Below are 17,797 nucleotides of genomic sequence, written 5' to 3' on the forward strand. Positions count from 1 at the left end.
CTCGACGATTTTGCGTGCTCGTCTACGACAAAGTCGAAAGTCGCAGTGCTAACTCTTGCATGCAGGAGACGATTTTGATTAGGCGGGTGTATACAATATGAGGCAACTTTGCGGCGTCAACCTGCGAACTAGCGGCCTCACTAGCAAGTGTCCGATTTGATAGCTCCAGTCTCTAACTTGTGACAAGTTAGATGGAGTGTGGGTTCCCACGGTTTGATTGGCCTCTATACTATAGACAAAAACTTGACTTAAACTCGTAAGTATGAAAACTGTTTAAATAACTCGCTGGACTTATATTGGGCGAGTATACAATATGAGACAACTTTCCCGCGTCAACGTTGTGAATTAGCGGCCTCCCTCGTTAGCAAGTGCCCAACTTGATAGCTCGAGTCTCTGACTGTGACAAGACAGATGGAGTGTGGGTTTGCATGTTTCAATTGGCCTCTCTCGTATAGGCAGGAACCTTTAGTAATAAACGGGGCGGTTTACAAGATTTGGTTGGTTTTGGTGTTCGTCAGTTTAGTTTTAGGCCACTCTTTGTTATTATTGGTCATGGTTGTTGCTCTGGTGGATCTTAGCAAGGTGATTTATCGTCTATCTGCTACTACCCTCATCCATAAATTGTGTTAATTTTTTTCTTTCTAAATTTGGATATATCTAGACACTATTTATTGTATAGATACATCTAAATTTAGATAAACATTCGGTATCCTTTTTGGATGTAGAAGTATAAAAATTTCTACTACGATTAGCTTTACCTGACTCCAATGAAGAAGGGGCAAGGACAGCGGCACACATTCGACTCGCGCTAGTGTCTCTAGTCGTCGTTAAATGGTCTAAGTACCTATTTCTATTTTTTATTACGTTTTAGTATGTACGTACTATTGTCGATGCTTATTAATATATAAAAAGACTTTTCACACAAAAAATGGTACTATAAAAAACTAGCTAGACTGGCCTATGTGGATGATGACATGGGAGAATACAATAACTACTCTTAACAATCTCGGTTGTCTTTCAACACCCTGTAAATTAAGTCGCATCTCTGTGAATCGAGTAGTTCTCTAGGTGGTTGCAGAACCGAGTTTCAAATGCACACTAGCTCCTTTCTTAAACCTTACAAAATTAGTGTGAATTGTGCATTTGTTAGGTCACTCGCGAATAGCATATTTCGTGGTAATTTTTTCCAAGAATACAAAGGTAGATTGTTTTGATTGATTTACCGATCAGCATGTTTGCCGTATCACGAGATTTGTTGCTTATGTAATTTCGAAAATTATTTGGATACAAGATATTTCTAACCACAAGCCATATCATTAGTGTGTGACCAGCACATTGCGCGTAGAAGTAGTATTGTTTACTTCACTAGATCGATTTATTGCTTAGTAGGAATGTTCTACTACATCTTTGAGGCTATTCCATACCACTGTTTTGTTTCTTCTCTTCTATTTTTTCTGTTTGGGGTGGTGCCACTATATGATGCTTTACTGTAGATATGATGTACATGAAACTTATCAATCATCGCTTGTTTGCCCACAGGTAAACTTGGTTTCATAAGAGGGATAATACAAATAGTTTTAGAACCTGAGCCAACTAAAATATATAGCCTAATTTTGTACTAAACTTTTATGCTTTTTTTAAAAAAAATATGGCACACTGAATTATTTTAATTATAATTATTTACTTGGCATAGTTAACCACAAATCAATGTGGTTAAAGGTTATCTGTAGTGTTTTCATTATGAAATTGTAATGCATTTATGCCTAAATTTATACTTTTTAACAACAAAAGTTGTTTAGAGTTATTTTTGACAACAACATAAACTACATAGTGTATACCCATTTATTATAATGATATCCGAAACAGATGATGTTGAAAATTTTATCTTGATAGCATTTTCTAGTATATGGTTAGGTAATCATGTTTATTGAAACAACTAGAGTATGAATCAGCCCCTTGGCATCATGTTAGGGAAGTAGGCAGTGTTGAACCTAAATGGTTCAACTTCAGTGGCACTGATCCTCTTGATGCAACATGTTCCATGGATTGATGAAGAGTGGATCTGGTGTGAGGTATCGTAAATGAGCTCAGAAGTGCGCGGCGGTTGGGCCTTGAGAAGGTTTCACCACCACAAAGGTCTAAACTCGGACTATTATCGCTTGGACTAACTCGAGCAACAACCTAGCGGTGACACGGTCAATTGCCTTAGTATTGGCGAGGTTCTGCCGGGATATGGTGACATTGTTGAGGCTAGTTTGGTTACCTCGGATTTGAAGTGGATCGAAGAAGATTAAGGGATATTACATCATCTGCAGGTCAAAATTTCCTACAATACTCATCAATACTCTCCAATCCTCTTGGTATGGGGGGGTTAACCGAACAAACCCTGAGTTGGAAGGTTGTTTCGGGATCTCATAGGACATCGAGGCGGGGCTAAGAGGTGTGCTCAATGACACCTTGGTGAGTCTCCATTTTGGTAGTGGCGGGATATGTTTCTTGAACGACAATTTATCAACGTGAGTCTTAGCGAAGCTGACTCCTAAAGATGTGCCCATAATGTGACAAGCATTGTGGTGTCCATCTTTTTTCGCATCGAAGGTTCTTCCTTTATTTCTTCCTCAGGGTACCTTGTATGTGTGAGAGCAAATTTCTCCGCCGACGGTTATTCTTGGAACCCCATCAAAGCTTCTCTTTGTACGCGGACAACACCTTGTTACATGAAATTATAATTTATCAAATTTATCGAATTGGGCCGTCAAGCTTTCTTGGGCAAACATGTATCTTAATCAGGGTAAAACTCGGACGTAAATTGCAGTTTTATTCGTATATGTTTCAGTCTCTTCAATCAGAGTCAAAATTGAACGGAAGCAACCAATCAACCATCTAGACTGATCTCGAATATGGAACGGCGGCTTCTTCTTGTTCCTGCCAAGCAACGAATAAACCTCCCATGATTCTTGTTTTTCTACACCAAATTCCACGCTACTGCCATTCAAACTAGTCCCGTTTTCCTTGGCTCCGTGCTAGTTGCACTTTCAGTGACACTGATCTCTTGTCCTTGGCTCCGTGCTAATATGAAGAAGTGGCCGACGCTGTTGAAGACGTTTCGGCAACAGGGAAGTTGAGCTTGGCGCGGTGGCCGCGGAACTCGAGCGCCACGACGTCGTAGGCGCGCGCGCGGCCTCGGCGGCGGTGTCGAAGGTGTCGAGCCACTTGCGCACAGCGCTGTGCGGGTCGCGGATCTCCGCCGCCCACTTGCCCCACGGCCGCTGCCGCACGCATCTGAACTTGCCTCCCTTCCTTGCGCGCCGCTTCCGCACGCCGCCATCCTTCACAAAGCTCGCGGCGGTGAACTCTTCACCCTCGCTGCTCGAGCCGGTCGTGGCGACGACGTCGAAGCCGAGGCACCCGTCCACGCCGCACCTTGCGCACGCCGCAGCGGGAGCGGCAACGGCAAATGGCAGCGTCGACGGCTCGATGTGCAGCGTAGGGACGACGGCGTCGCCGGAGACGACGGAGATGAGGGCGCGGAGGAAGAGGGAGTTCTCCTGCTCGGAGTTGGGGAGCAGGAACTCGTGCTCCAGCCTCGGCACCATGACGGGAAGCTCGTGTAGCTCAGCTGTGACGTAGAGTGAGGTTTTGCGATCTGAGTTGAGTCCTCTGGTGATTCGTGTCTTTTATACTGGATCCTGCAAGTCTAAGCGCATTTAAAACACGTTGTTGTCGTGTGAACGGAAGGGTGGAATTGCCTGCATCGATGATTAGCCACATCCACACAGTACCCTGGCGGCTGGATATGACCATATTCGAGCTGTTCACACATGTTATCTTATAAGATTGGTCTGGCCTAGGCAAAATCACTTTGACAAAATCCGATGATTTTGACCTGTGGTTGCATATTTAGGCAAGCTTGCAAGAGCAAATTAATTGGGGAGGCTCAGCTTACCTTTCAGGTAGAAATTAATGGCCAACAAGTATGCACTCGAGCTCTAGCAAGACGAAGCTTATCTTTTAGATTTCGCAAATTATACTCCATTCCGTAATTAATATCCAGGGTTTAATTATTTGTAGTTAAATTTGAACCAAAACCACGCCACTAATTATGGATCAGAGGGGGAGTTCGTTTCTTCTCGATTTTGTCAGATTTCGTAAATTAGTTGGGATTCTGAGCTTATCTATTTAGCAAGATTTCATCGCATTTCCTAAATTAACTGGGATGCCGAGCTTATCTTCCAGATTCAGCAAAGAACACTACAGTGGTTGACTTTGACCACTTGCAGTAGTAGTAGAAGGATGATTAGAAAAGTGAGAGTTCCCACCGGCGCAGTGTGTGAAAGCGACGCCCACACGACATAAGGTCGAGCGCTGTTTTCTACTAGCACGCGCGGATGAGGTGGAGTGTGGGTTTCCACGTACGTTTCGATTTGGCATCTCTCTCGTATAGACAAAAAACTTGACTTAGATTCACGGATTCGTAAGTACTCTTCCGTATGAAATATACTGTAAAAAAACTCTCTGGTCTGCATTTTTTGTTCATAGCTTTGCGTGTGTGGATGACGGCGACGCAAAATATAATAACGTAGGACTTTGTGGAATCCAAACCATCTCGGTTGTCTTTCAAGTTTCAACGCCTAGCAAATTTAGTCGCGTTTCTGTTAATCGAGTTATTTTTCTAGATGGTTGTCCATCGAGTATTAGGTAGGCACTAGCTCCTTTTATAAATCTTACTCCCTCCATCCTAAAGTAAATGATTGTTTTTTATATGAATTTATCTACGCACTAAAAATACGTACTAGTAGAAAACTAACCTTCCGTCCTGGTTCAGTCTGGAGTCGGAACAAATAGGCCGACCACATCGGCCTGAAATCATCGAGAAGCTACAGGCCTTTTGTCGCGGTTCTTTAAGGTCTTTTGTCCCGGTTGGAGGCTCCAGCCGGGACAAAAGGGTCGGAGGCCTTTTGCGGCCTGCTGGCAGCCCTTTTGTCAGACTTGAGACACGAGCCGGGACATAAAGTCCAACCGTTCGTTTCCGCGTGGAAACCAATTCGCCTCGCCATTACTGCACACGGAAAACAGAGAGAAGAACGATAGTCGCCGCCGGAAGTTGCATCACCGCCGGCGTCATTGGGCTGGCCTTTTCACCTCCCTCTTCCCTATATACATGCCTTGTTCTTCCTCGGATCTCCATAGCCACCAAAACTGCACCATTAGCCACATCTCTCCCAAAAAAGAGCCTGGCCGACGCCGGCCTCTCTCTCTCTCCCGTGCCCCAGCTGACCCTCTCTCGAGTGTCCCATGAATCCAGAAATGGTCAAGCTCGCGCGCGCCCTCGACTTCCCTCGATCTGAAGTCTACTACGATGTCATCGAGAAGATGAATTTCAAGGTCACGTACACCCTCCGTGCGAAGAGGGACGAGAGGTGGATCCGCGCCGTCAAGAGGGATTTCCTCGACGCTGCGGAAATCAAGGTTAGCTTTTCCATGGCTTTTGTTATGAAAGATGTAGCAAAGAAGCATTTCCTTAGAAGGTGCTTAAAATTTAGAGATATCATAAAGCATCCAAAATCCCAATGACAATTTTTTTCGGTGTTTGAAGGTCGTGGGCTTGGACTGCGAGTTCACCGACCCTCACGAGGGTACTCAACGCGCCGCCGTCCTTCAACTCTCTGTCGTGCAACAGACTTTGGTCTTCCATATTGTCATGCTGATGGAGTACTACAACTTCTCATCGATTTCCTTGCGGACAAGAACATTAGATTCCGTGGCGCGGCAATCCACAATGATGTGAATATGTTGCATACCTACAGAGTTAATGGTATTCCGTCTTAATGGTATTCCGTCTGTGAGCAGATCCTCCTGAACCCCGTCCCAAATAAGCAGACTCCAAGTTTGTATGATTTGCAACTCATTATATTGGGATGGGTCTCGAGCAGAAGAAGAAGTTTAATAAGAAGAACAAGCCACCGAAGACCGTCAAGGAATTAGCAAAAGAAGAGGAACTGATTTTTTGATGGGACGATTTTCCCTTGAGCCATAAGCAACTGTAGTATGCTGCTCTCGACGCTCGCCTCGGCTTCGAGCTGGGTAGGAGGCATTTACGGGCACTTGGCTAGAATAGCCAGTTGGATCGCCTCGAACTTAATATTTATGAGTAGATTCATGGTGGTGTGGTGTGTGGTGTCGTGTGTACCTTCTATGTATGAACATATGAATAGTCGCCAATCAATATATTAAATCTTTCTATTATATTGTTATTACAATTTTCTAATAATAATGGACATATTATTTGTCCAAATGCGATTTACTGATTCAAAGATACTACCTCGGTCCCAAAATATAAGGCATCTAAGGATTGGTCAAAAGTCAAACCTTACAAACTTTGACCAAATATTTAGAAAAAAATATTTACATCTACAATATCAAATTGACATATTAAGAAAATATACTTTAGGGTGAATCTATTGATAATGATTTAGTATTGTAAATATTTATATTTTTGTGTATAAACTTGGTCAAATTTTAAAAACATTGACTTTTAACTAATCCTTAGACGCCTTATATTTTGGGACGGAGGGAGTATTAACTATTCCATATTATATAAATATGGATATGTTATTTAAATTCCTCACATAATAATATTAATAATGGAATAAATTTAAAATTATTCCATATTAAAATTCCTCACATTTTTCTAATAGTTACGCATATATTATTTATCTACTTACAGTTTAAATATTTAAAGATATTAATTATTTGGCCATATTATATGAATAATGCATATATTATTTGGTAATAACATTAATAAATGAATAAAAATAAAATTATTCTATATTCAAATTTCTCACATTTTTCTAATAGTTATGCATATATTATCTGTCCACTTGCTGTTTAAAGATTTAAAGATATTAATTATTTGGCCATATTATATGAATAATGCATATATTATTTGATAATAATATTAATAAATGAATAAAAACAAAAATATTCCATATTCAAATTTCTCACACTTCTTTAATAGTTATGCATATATTATTTGTCCATTTGCGGTTTAAAGATTTAAAGATATTCAAATTTCTCACATTGGAATGCTATATTATTATTATTATTATTATCTTATAGTAGTATTTATAACAAGGTACAACCACATGGGCGGGAGCACAGCAGGAAAGAACCGATGATTTAAGTGTGCTGAGGGTGGAGTATTGTGAGGATGGGTGACTGACTTGGAAGTGACCAAGTCTAGAATTTGAGTACAGATTATAATTAGTGTTAACAGTGGTCCAACTGAGAGAGTAACGAGTCAAACAAAAAGGAAAAATGAAAAATGAAAAGTGAAAATGAAAACAGATAAATGAAAAAAATAAAAATAAAATCTTTTGTCTCGATTGTGCTTACGAGCCGGGATAAAAGATCCTCCAGCCCAAACCCCTGCATCGCAGCCACGTGGCGGACTATATATCCCGGCTGGTAAGCGAGCCGGAACAAAATGTTGTGTCTTTTGTCCCCTCTCGGTTGTCCCGGTTGGCCAGCCGGGACAAAATCCTCTAACGGCCTGCGATAATAGGCCCGTTCTCCACTAGTGACGTGTCTAGATACACATGTAGCCACGGGCGGAGCGTAGTGGAGGCGAAAGTGGGCTGCTGCCCCCCCTTTCCGAATTGCATTTCTCTTTGGTAAGAGTAAATTACATATACATACCACTTTTGGGGCAACGGTTGCGAGTAGGTACCAACACTGGTAATTTTTTCAAGTAAGTGCAACTTCTGGGGCAGTTCGTAACAGATTGAGCAACTCTGGCGTTAAACGAGAATTAAGCCGGCGGTCCCACATGTCATAGCAAACGTCCGTGTGCGTGGCCGTTAGGGCAAGAGCAGATAAGAGGCTCGGTCGACCAGGTGCGACTCGACCAGTTGACGCGCTCGTGCCACCTCTCTCTCTCTTCTCGCTCCGGTCGAACGCCGCCGCGCCGCCAGGACGAACGCCGCCGCGCCTCGCCGTCGCAATGCCGTCGTGGAATGACGGAGAGAGCAGCGAGGACAGCCTGCTGTCCGATTTCGACTATGGCCACGGCCTCAGCCCTCGCAAGCCGGTAAGATTTTGCCTCCCTGTTCACTGATAAGGGTTAGGGTTTCTACGATTTGGGATTTATCGATTGAATCAAAGACCAGTCGATTGAAGCTTAGATCTTGCCTGCCTGTTCCTTCTCTTAGATACCAGAAACAATTCTGGACACCGAGTTCACCGGGTACGACGATTGCGATTTGAGGTGCAACCATGATATGCCAATGTACAGGTTGGTTTGCTTCGAAGGAGAGAACACGGGCAGGAGATTTCTGGCTTGTGGATGCAAGGTTGGGAACTGTAATGCCTTTTTTATATAGCCATTGATATATAGAGAATATAGTATGCCCATTGCAATTTCTTATGTCTATGTAGCACAATATAGTATGACCAGAGAATATAGTACTATAACCAGAGAATGTAGCACAATATAGTAGCATAATTTCATATGACCAATGCTTAGTTTGTTATGACCAGATTTGTAAGCAATTTAATATAATGGACATAGCTACTGCCTATTTAGGATAACAAGATGGATATAGCTACTGCCTTTTTAGTATTTACATGCAATTTTGTTGATGGATATAGCTACTGCCTTCATATAATTTAGTATAATTGTTGATGGATTTTGATTGATATTATAGGATGAGGAAATGTGTGACAAGGTTGAGTGGGTAGATGGGCCATGGCCACCTCCACTGCAGAGGAGTTTGGTCAAGCTTTGGGCCATGCATGATGAAGAGAGGGACAGTAGGATACATGGTAATGTGGAGTATGCCACTAGGAATTACCAACTGACATTACAGAAAAAAGAGTTGGAGAAGAAGAATATGGAGTTGCACAAGCAAGTGGGCAATGCTCTGGAGTATGTGTCAGAGATAACTTCTCATGACCTTGAGCTTGAAGTGGCAAAGAGAGAGAAGGCAGAGCAAGAAGTGATATCATTGAGGGAAGAAAAGAAGAGGCTGGAGCATGAGCTGGCAAAGAGGCCCAAGACAGATGATGAATGCTCAACTTTGAAGGAGGAAAAGAAGAGGCTAGAGTACTATGTTGCAGAACTCCTGAAGCAATCCCATGCTCTGAAGGATAAGATGAAGAAGATAGCTGAGATTTGTGGAGAATGAGTTGTTTGCATGTAATAATTTACTACTTTGTGCCTTGGTGAAGTATGTTAGCATGTAATGGAAGTACTATGTAGTGCTGAATTATGTACTAGATGGAACTAGTTTGATGTTATCATGTAATGGAAGTACTGGCACTTTGTTTTACTATTGCTGTGAGCTCTGAATTATTCTTGGCTTAACTGAATTTGCCTGTCTTTGAATTGTTCTGTGCAACTATTGAATTGTTGTCTGGAACATGTTGTCGCCGGCGGCGCCGCCCATTTATGGTCGCCGGAGTTAGAATCGGCACGGCGGCGCCGCCCATTTATGGTCGCCGGAGTTTGTAAGAACTGGAGCACCATTTCTGTACTGCAAATGTAGCAAGAACTGGAGCACCATAATTCATGAAATATAGCAAGTAATTCATGACCTGGAGCACCATTTCTGTACTGCAAATGTAGCAAGAACTGGAGCACCATAATTCATGAAATATAGCAAGTAATTCATGACCTGGAGCACCATAATTCATGAAATAGGCATCATTCATGAAATATAGCAAGTAATTCATGACCTGGAGCACCATAATTCATGAAATAGGCATCATTCATCACATATAGCAAGTAATTCATGAACTGACAAAGCATAAGTCATCAAAGCAAGAACTGGAGCTCCATTTCTATACTGCCAAGGCACAATTGATCACAAATTAACTAGTAATTCATGAAAACATCAAATGGAGCACCATTTGTGTACTGGGAAGTCATAATTCAGTACAATATAACAAGTCATCAAATGGAGCACCATGCATATGCACCATAAGTCATCAGTACAACCAAAATAAGCAGTAGTACAACACAGTTCATTCAGCACTCAGTAAGAAGGGCCAGCATCTTGATCTGGGCCAGCATCTTGATCTTGGTCAACATAACCACAGTTCATATAAGCCCATGTCCTTGTCCTTTTGTACGCTGGATAGCCGGATTCGTATTCTGATTCTGTCGATGGTGTAGTAGATCTTGGTGGAGCAAATGCAGCTCTTGCTGGTGGTCTTGCTGGTGGGGCAGTGCTACAAGCTGTAGAAGCAGAAGTAGCAACATGACGACGACGAGCAGCAGCACTTCCTCCACCTGCAGCACTTGCTGTAGGAGCAGCAGCAGCACTTGCTGTAGGAGCAGCAGCAGCACTTGGTCCAGGTGCAGCAGCAGCACTTGGTCCAGGAGATGCAGCAGCACTTGCTCCAGGAGCAGCAGCAGTAGCAGTTGGTCCAGGAGCAGCAGCACTTGCTCCAGGAGCAGCAGCATCACTTGGTCCAGCACCACTATTGGCCTACAAGTTGCAAGTCATAGTTAGGAAAGCAAGTTCATAGGTAAAAAAAACAAATAACTAGCAGGTTGGGCTACAATTTACTAACCACATGTTTATTCTTTCTAACAAGTAGATCAGGCCTCAACGGCGTAGTGCAACTGGTGTACTTGTGGCCCTGCAATTTGCAGTTTGAGCAGGTTATTGTCCCCATCCTAGAAGTATCTTTAGCTTTGGGCTTCTCAAACTTTCCCTTTCTCCTCTTCTCTGCCTTTCTCCCTCTAGTGATCTTGAAATCAGGAGGGACGATGTCCGGAGAATCAGTCTTTGGCCAGTCATGCTGCCCAGGCACAGGGAAAATCATAGGCTTGAATGCTTCAATGTACATGGGTTTCATGAAGAATTTGCTCACATAGTCCTCTGGTTTTTGCTTGGCCTTGATTATGGCACTACAAGCATGATTACAAGGGAGCCCTGTGACATCCCATCTCCTGCATCCACATGTTCTAGCTACCAAATCAACAGCATGTATCTGATCACCTTTTCCATTAGTCACTTCCCACAGATCAGTCCCTGAAATTCTTGGTGTGCAAGGCCTGGAGTACTTCTTGGCTAGCTCTAGCTGCTCCATGAAATGTGGTGTGATCATCCACCTAGCAGTTTCTCCACCAACCCTCTTCTCATGATTCCTAACCATTAACTTGTTCTTTATACCAACAAGCATTGTTCTTATCGGCTTCTTCCTAACATCCAAGATATATCTGTTAAACACCTCACTCAGGTTGTTAACAACTAGGTCAGTCTTGCAGTTGGTGTCGAATGCATGTCGTGCCCATGTGTGGGGTGGGATCTGACTCAGCCATTTCCAAGCCTCTTCACTCTCCACTTTTAAAGTCTCCATTGCAGCCTCAAACTGATCCTTATGGTATGCATAGCTGGCTCTATCCATGCATTTCTTCAGATCTTCCCCCCTGAATCCAGCCGTTTGAAAGTTTGCATAAATGTGTCTTAGACAATATCTTTGGTGAGCAGAAGGGAACACTTGGGTCACTGCTTTGAGAAGCCCCTGTCCATTTATATAACAATTTGCAGTTTCAGTAACACTACCATGACATATGAGGTAAGACTAGCATATGAGGTAAGACAAATAGGACTAACCTTTTGCCTATCAGACATAATTGTGTAAGGACCAAATTCTCCTTGTTCTCCTCCCAAAGCATATTTCAGCTGAGTCAGAAACCAGCACCAATTGGATGTGTCCTCTTTTGGGACGACTGCGAAGGCAATAGGGAACATGTTGTTATTTCCATCTCGGCCGGTTGCAGCTAGTATTTGGGCACCAGTGCAGAGTTTGATAAAGCAACCATCCAATCCTGCATTACAAACAATTGTTCACATCATCCTATGAACAAATGCAATAGTATAGCAAATTAGCAATACAAGAACAGCTGAGAAGAGCAAATGCAGTACCTATGAATGGCCTGCACCCTTTTAGGAATCCTTCTTTGGTTCCATTTAAGCAGAAGAAAAGACCATGGAATGTTGGACCTGGATGTGGATTCTCCATAGAAGGTGGAGGGATAACTGTTTGCACAATCACCCGACTACCTGGATTTGTATCGATCACTGCTTGTGCCCAATCTCTCAGTCTGAAGTATTGCTCTCTGTGATCACCTAGGACAGCATCGAGCGCATGATTTTTAGCCCTGTATGCCATCATCTTCGGAACGTCGACACCATAGTGCAACTTTGCTTTATCAATCAATGTCTGAATGCCTGTATTAGGATCAGATCTGAACAAACTCTCATACCTTCTGGCAAGCCATTTTGCACTAACCCTAGAACTATCTGTTGTCGTCTCACATGTATGCTCAAGATTCATCTTCCTAATGACAAAGGTCTTCTCTCCTTTTATCTCTGATGCAGTAATGTAGAAACGACATGATGGCTTATTTTTGCAATCAGCAATTACTCTAACATCAGAGTTTCGATGATAGTTGAAATTCCTACTTTGTGCTATATGCAAGTTGACCAATGCATCTCTGAATTGCTCCACATTTGTAAAACACATGTGCTCTGCTAGTTGCTCATGTGCTTGCAGCCTTCTCTCATCATACCATACCCTAGGTGGCCTTTTCTTTGCTCTACTCTTTCTTCCTTTAGGTAGAATCATCGACAATGGCTCAAACCCATCATCATCATCTTCAGGCAGAAAACCAGGACATTTGTCCTCATCATCAGATGGTATGAAGTCTCGCACATGTTCGACGACAACACTTGAATGTGACCTTTCAGTGGGGCCTTTTCTCTTCACAGGTAGCTTCATTTTCTTCAACGGCACCTCAGTACATGGTTCAGCACCTGCTTCTTCTTCACTTACAAACAAATCTTCAATATCTGTATCACCTTGGCAGTGTGACATTGGATCCTCTTTTTGCTTTCTCATCTCCTCCAATATCTCATCAGCTTCAGCCTTTTCCTTCATCCTGATTTCAACTGAATCAGCTAAGTCTCCCATGTCAAATGCTGCATCATGTGTGCCCACATCTGCATCCTCATCACTAGCTGACAGCTCAACATCTTCATCGACGTCGTAGAACTGAGCTTGATTGTGTGAACCCTGCCCAACAGGATTATTACTACCAACTTGGCTATTAAACAATTGACCATCTTCATCCACGGCATACACAGGTGGCTCACTGAAATCCAACACAATTGGAGATGAATAAGTAATAATGCTAGAGCAATTATCCCCTGATGTGCTGCCTTGTTTCGTTTTTTTTAATTTCTTATCAACACCATGTACTCCCCTCTTAGCAGTCAAGTTTAACACCTTTGTTGAATCAAAATGCAGTAGCAGCTCATATATTTTAGCATTGTTCTCAACCAATTCCATTTCACTTTGAATTCTACAGTACATAGAATCCCCAAATCCATAGCCACGGGGCTCAAGCATTGAAACTAGTTTCATGTAAGTCAGGTCATCACGGCAAATTTGGTTCTCTAGCATATCCTGACCATCCTCAAATTGTATCCTCACATCCCAAACTTCACTGTCTAGGCTACAAAGCAAATAGAAATGTCCAAATGAGTAAAATTGGACCTAAGGGCTTGAGAGGAAGATACATAACAGCGGCTAGATGGAGTAGAGCAACTTACCCATCTCCTCCATCGGCGTGGCTGCTTGTCCTGGTCGAGCTCGCCGCCGGGTCGTCCTCCCACATCTGGGCAAGGAAATGCTCCGACGCAACGTGCGCCGGCGGCCACAGGTCATCCAACCCGTCGTCATACACTCCGCCTTGTCCGCCAGCACCGCCGCCAGCACCGCCGCCTCCGCCAGCAGCGCCGCCGCTGCCGCCGCCATCGCCCTCCTCCATCGGTCGAAAAAGAAAAGGGGGGAAATAACAGAGATGGAGCCGAATCGTGGTAACGGCCACAGATGGAGCTGAATCGTGCCCTAACGGACGTTTGCTATGACATGTGGGACCGCCGGCTTAATTCTCGTTTAACGCCAGAGTTGCTCAATCTGTTACGAACTGCCCCAGAAGTTGCACTTACTTGAAAAAATTACCAGTGTTGGTACCTACTCGCAACCGCTGCCCCAAAAGTGGTATGTATATGTAATTTACTCCTTTGGTAAACACTCTACATCGTGATCCGACGGGAAACAAAACATCGGACCGACTAGCTGCCGTTCATCTGTAATGCATCGTACGGCCGGCAAAGCAGATTGGTTCTCACATTTATGGGAAAAACTGGCCCATTATACCCGCACAATTGCTAACTGTATCCGGAAATTTAGCTCCTAATCGCACGACGTCTCGCCAAATCGCCACCGACGACTCGACTCTATTCTCTCCGCCATGGCGCCACTCCTCCTTCATGCCGCGCCCACCCATCCCCGCCGGGACCTGCGCCTCAACCTAGATCGAGTCCTGAACCGGCACCGATGCCGTTCCGCTGCGGTAAATCATCGTTGAGAAATCAGTGATTACCAGCGACCAACACAGTAGGTTGGGTGGCGGCTTAGTAGGGCCGGCCAGGCTACAATGTCTCTCCTTGATGGATTAGCAGCGTCCTGGAGGATGCTTCCGCTGCTCGCCCTTGATGTCTCTATCCCTTGATCAACAACACAAATCAGGAGAAGCCGAGAAGGTAATTGCGAGTGAGCTATAGGTCCCAATCTTCTCATATCTTCTCCACTTTAATCCATGTAATCCGTTCTGATTAATCTCCTGAACTGTCTACTTCACCATCGACTAGGCATTCGGCTATGCATCCATGTTGGACGGTCGCTCCGTCCATGTCGTTATAACCCGTTGGACCATCGAGATGTAGCAGGAAGCCTGACAAACAAGATCCAGGATTTCTATCTGAGTGAAGCACATTAAACATCAGAAGGAAGCAAGACCACTATCTGCTGGTGGCGTCTTGAGGAAGCACATCCACCATTTGAAGTAAGCATAATCGAAGCATGTCCACCATCGCATGGTGGGGTATGCATTTTGCCTAGACAACCCAAAGGCTAGCCCGATACGACACGTTTTATCTTACGGAAGCAAGCATGAAGTAATTAGCAAACAAGTAGCATACTCAATGAAATCAATTTGTGAATGAAGAATGATCATCTGAAGATTGTGTTTCACCCAGGGGAGCTACATGCATAGCAGCAACTCTCCTGCGGAAGCATACAAGAAGAAAGTAGCACAACTAGTGGATATATTTTTTTTTGACAATCAATACCACATATATTCATAATAACAAATAGTACATGGTAGAGATACACGAGCTGTCTCCAGCGATTACAAAATAAAGTCTAAAAGATACTAGTAAATCTTCGAGGTCTTCAAACTCTTTCTTCTTCCAAGACATAATCTTGTACTTTTCTGAAGGCAGCCAAAGATAGATAACAAACCATAGACCTGTAAATACCAACGAAGGTTCTCCCATAATTTTAATTTGAGCCGCAATGCCAAGGCTGCGTGCACGCGCGTAACCATTAAAGTAGTCAATCAACATCGGCAAGAGTACCAACACCAGTATGTCAGGGAATAAAAACCGATCTGCCTTGTCGACGTTGATGGAGAGCCGAGAATACGAATCACCATTATCGAGGACGTAGCAACCAGGACAAGAACTGCGAGGATAATCCTCCTCGCGGCAACCATGAGAAAAGATCCAAGATCGATCTGGCGAAGTAAGATCTGAAAACCCATACCTAGATAATTGCAATCTTTCAGCACCACCATTGACGTCGGGAATGAGATCTCGTCGTCGAACAAAAGGCCGAAGATCACTTATTGCAGACGATGCCATCTCCATTGCGGGAAAACCAACAAGAAAACGGCGACCAAAAACCTAACATAGACTACTGAAAAGACTACTTTTATTGAAAACTCCACTCATAGATCGGGTTCCCCACTCCTCCCGACGCCGGCGAAGCCGGCCGGAGGAGGAGGAACCGATCTATGGAGGAGGCTGAGTAGGGGCGGCTAGAGCTTTTCTCAAGAGGCGGCGGCTACAGGGATGTAGACTCAACAACTAGTGGATATATTTATCATTAGTGATCTTGTAAAAATATATGATTTCAGATATTAGAAATATTTTATCCATGGAACAAACAAATTATTCGATGGAAGCAAAAAAAATTTTTTTTGGAAGCAACGTTACGAATTCTTTTGAAGCATACATAGTCAGGATAGCGAAAATAATTTCACTACTATATGTGGATGATGGAAACAAATCGAGATATTGTTGGAAGCAGCAGTATGATCACTGGAAGCAATACCATGCCGCTTTGGAAACAGAAAATATTAGGAAGAAATTGCTTCGGTTATACAAATAATATAGGAAACAATAATATTTGCTTCCGAATATAATCCTGTATTAGTTTCCTAGAATAACAGGGAGTTCAGATCGGAATAGTTAATTCGAATCCCACTAAATTAGCACCGGTTACCAGAAAAAACGTTGAGAACTTCTATTGCAAACTGGCAGGCCCACATATTTTTTCTGCAATCGGACGATCAACGTTGAACAGATCGTACGTCTCTTGAGTAGTCCGATGGGAAGCCAGCGATCGGCATCCGATCCTAGCGCTTCCCTCCTTTCTCTTTTACTAGATACTAGTATAAATGCCCGTGCGTTACCACGGGTATTCAAATTTTATTTCTCAATAGACATATATAATTCATAACTCATTATAAAAGTTGAAAAGAAATCAGGTATAACATAATGTACTACAACATGATAATACTGAATGTAATAACAAGACAACATTGTCTCGTTCTCACGTCTAAAAAAATTGTCTCCTTTCCAAGCTTGCTGTCATGGCTCGGATTTGTGGCCTTATATTTCTTATTTAAGAAGATAGAAGACAAAACTCGATTTACACGTTTCAGCAGGAGTCATGTTGAATACATGCTATAAAGGTTCCGTCCTTAAAACATTGGATGTAGAGGCTAATTGGCCGCATAATGAACTGCCACGTTAGCCTCCTAGTCCTTTACATGGCATACATCAAAAAGTACATGTTTTACTGGGAAATGCACTTGGCTCATAGGAGCATATGCTCCCATTATGTGAATCCATATTTTAAAGTGTCAAAAAATTCTAAACTAAATTTTTCCATGTACATCTAGATATTTTATGTTGGTACACAAGTTTTCAAAAAAAACTAAAAACAATTGTGGCTCCTGTAAAAAAGACAAGTTTTGATGCTATAACATGACTATGTATAGGATTTTTTTTTTGTCTTTTTTGTACACGCCATATAAAATGTTGTTTCTCCACGGAAATTTGTGCACTGACATAGAATGTCACGATGTACACCAACAAATTTATATCAGAATATTTTAACATTTTTAAAATTGTTTTTTTAATTATTTTATATAATGAGAGCATTTGCTCCTATGAGCCAAATTGCCACCTCCATGTTTTACTTGACTCCTGAATTTAATAGACAGCGAAAGATTACAGGACCAGTTAACATTTAGGGTGTGTTCGGTTTCAGAATCGGAGGGAATGTAATGGAATGGTTCCATTCCGACGTCATGGGTTCCGACCCCATGTTCGGTTCACAAAAATTGGAGGAACGAAATGGTTTCGTTTTCTGTTCGGTTCGGGAATCTCACAGCGGAAAGGAAAAGGAAGGCCTAAACATGATTTCTTTGTCCAAATCAAAATTAACATAAACCTCAACATGATTTTTTTTCAAACCAAAGTCAATCCAGGCCAAAATCAACACGGAATGGAGGAGCACGGCTGCGCATGCATGGCCGCCACGCGTGCCTAGCCTCCCGCGGGCTGGTTGCCGCGCTGCCCGCCGCCGC

General features: G+C 43.0%; 1 pseudogene; it reads right to left on the reverse strand.

The window, feature by feature from the left end:
- Window positions 1-2,782: 2,782 nt before the first annotated feature.
- LOC127305926 (ethylene-responsive transcription factor ERF109-like) lies at window positions 2,783-3,656 on the reverse strand (annotated as a pseudogene).
- Between the last annotated feature and the right edge of the window lie 14,141 nt (window positions 3,657-17,797).

The sequence above is a fragment of the Lolium perenne genome, chromosome 6 (assembly GCF_019359855.2).
Source record: "Lolium perenne isolate Kyuss_39 chromosome 6, Kyuss_2.0, whole genome shotgun sequence".
In the NCBI taxonomy this organism is placed as follows: domain Eukaryota; kingdom Viridiplantae; phylum Streptophyta; class Magnoliopsida; order Poales; family Poaceae; genus Lolium; species Lolium perenne.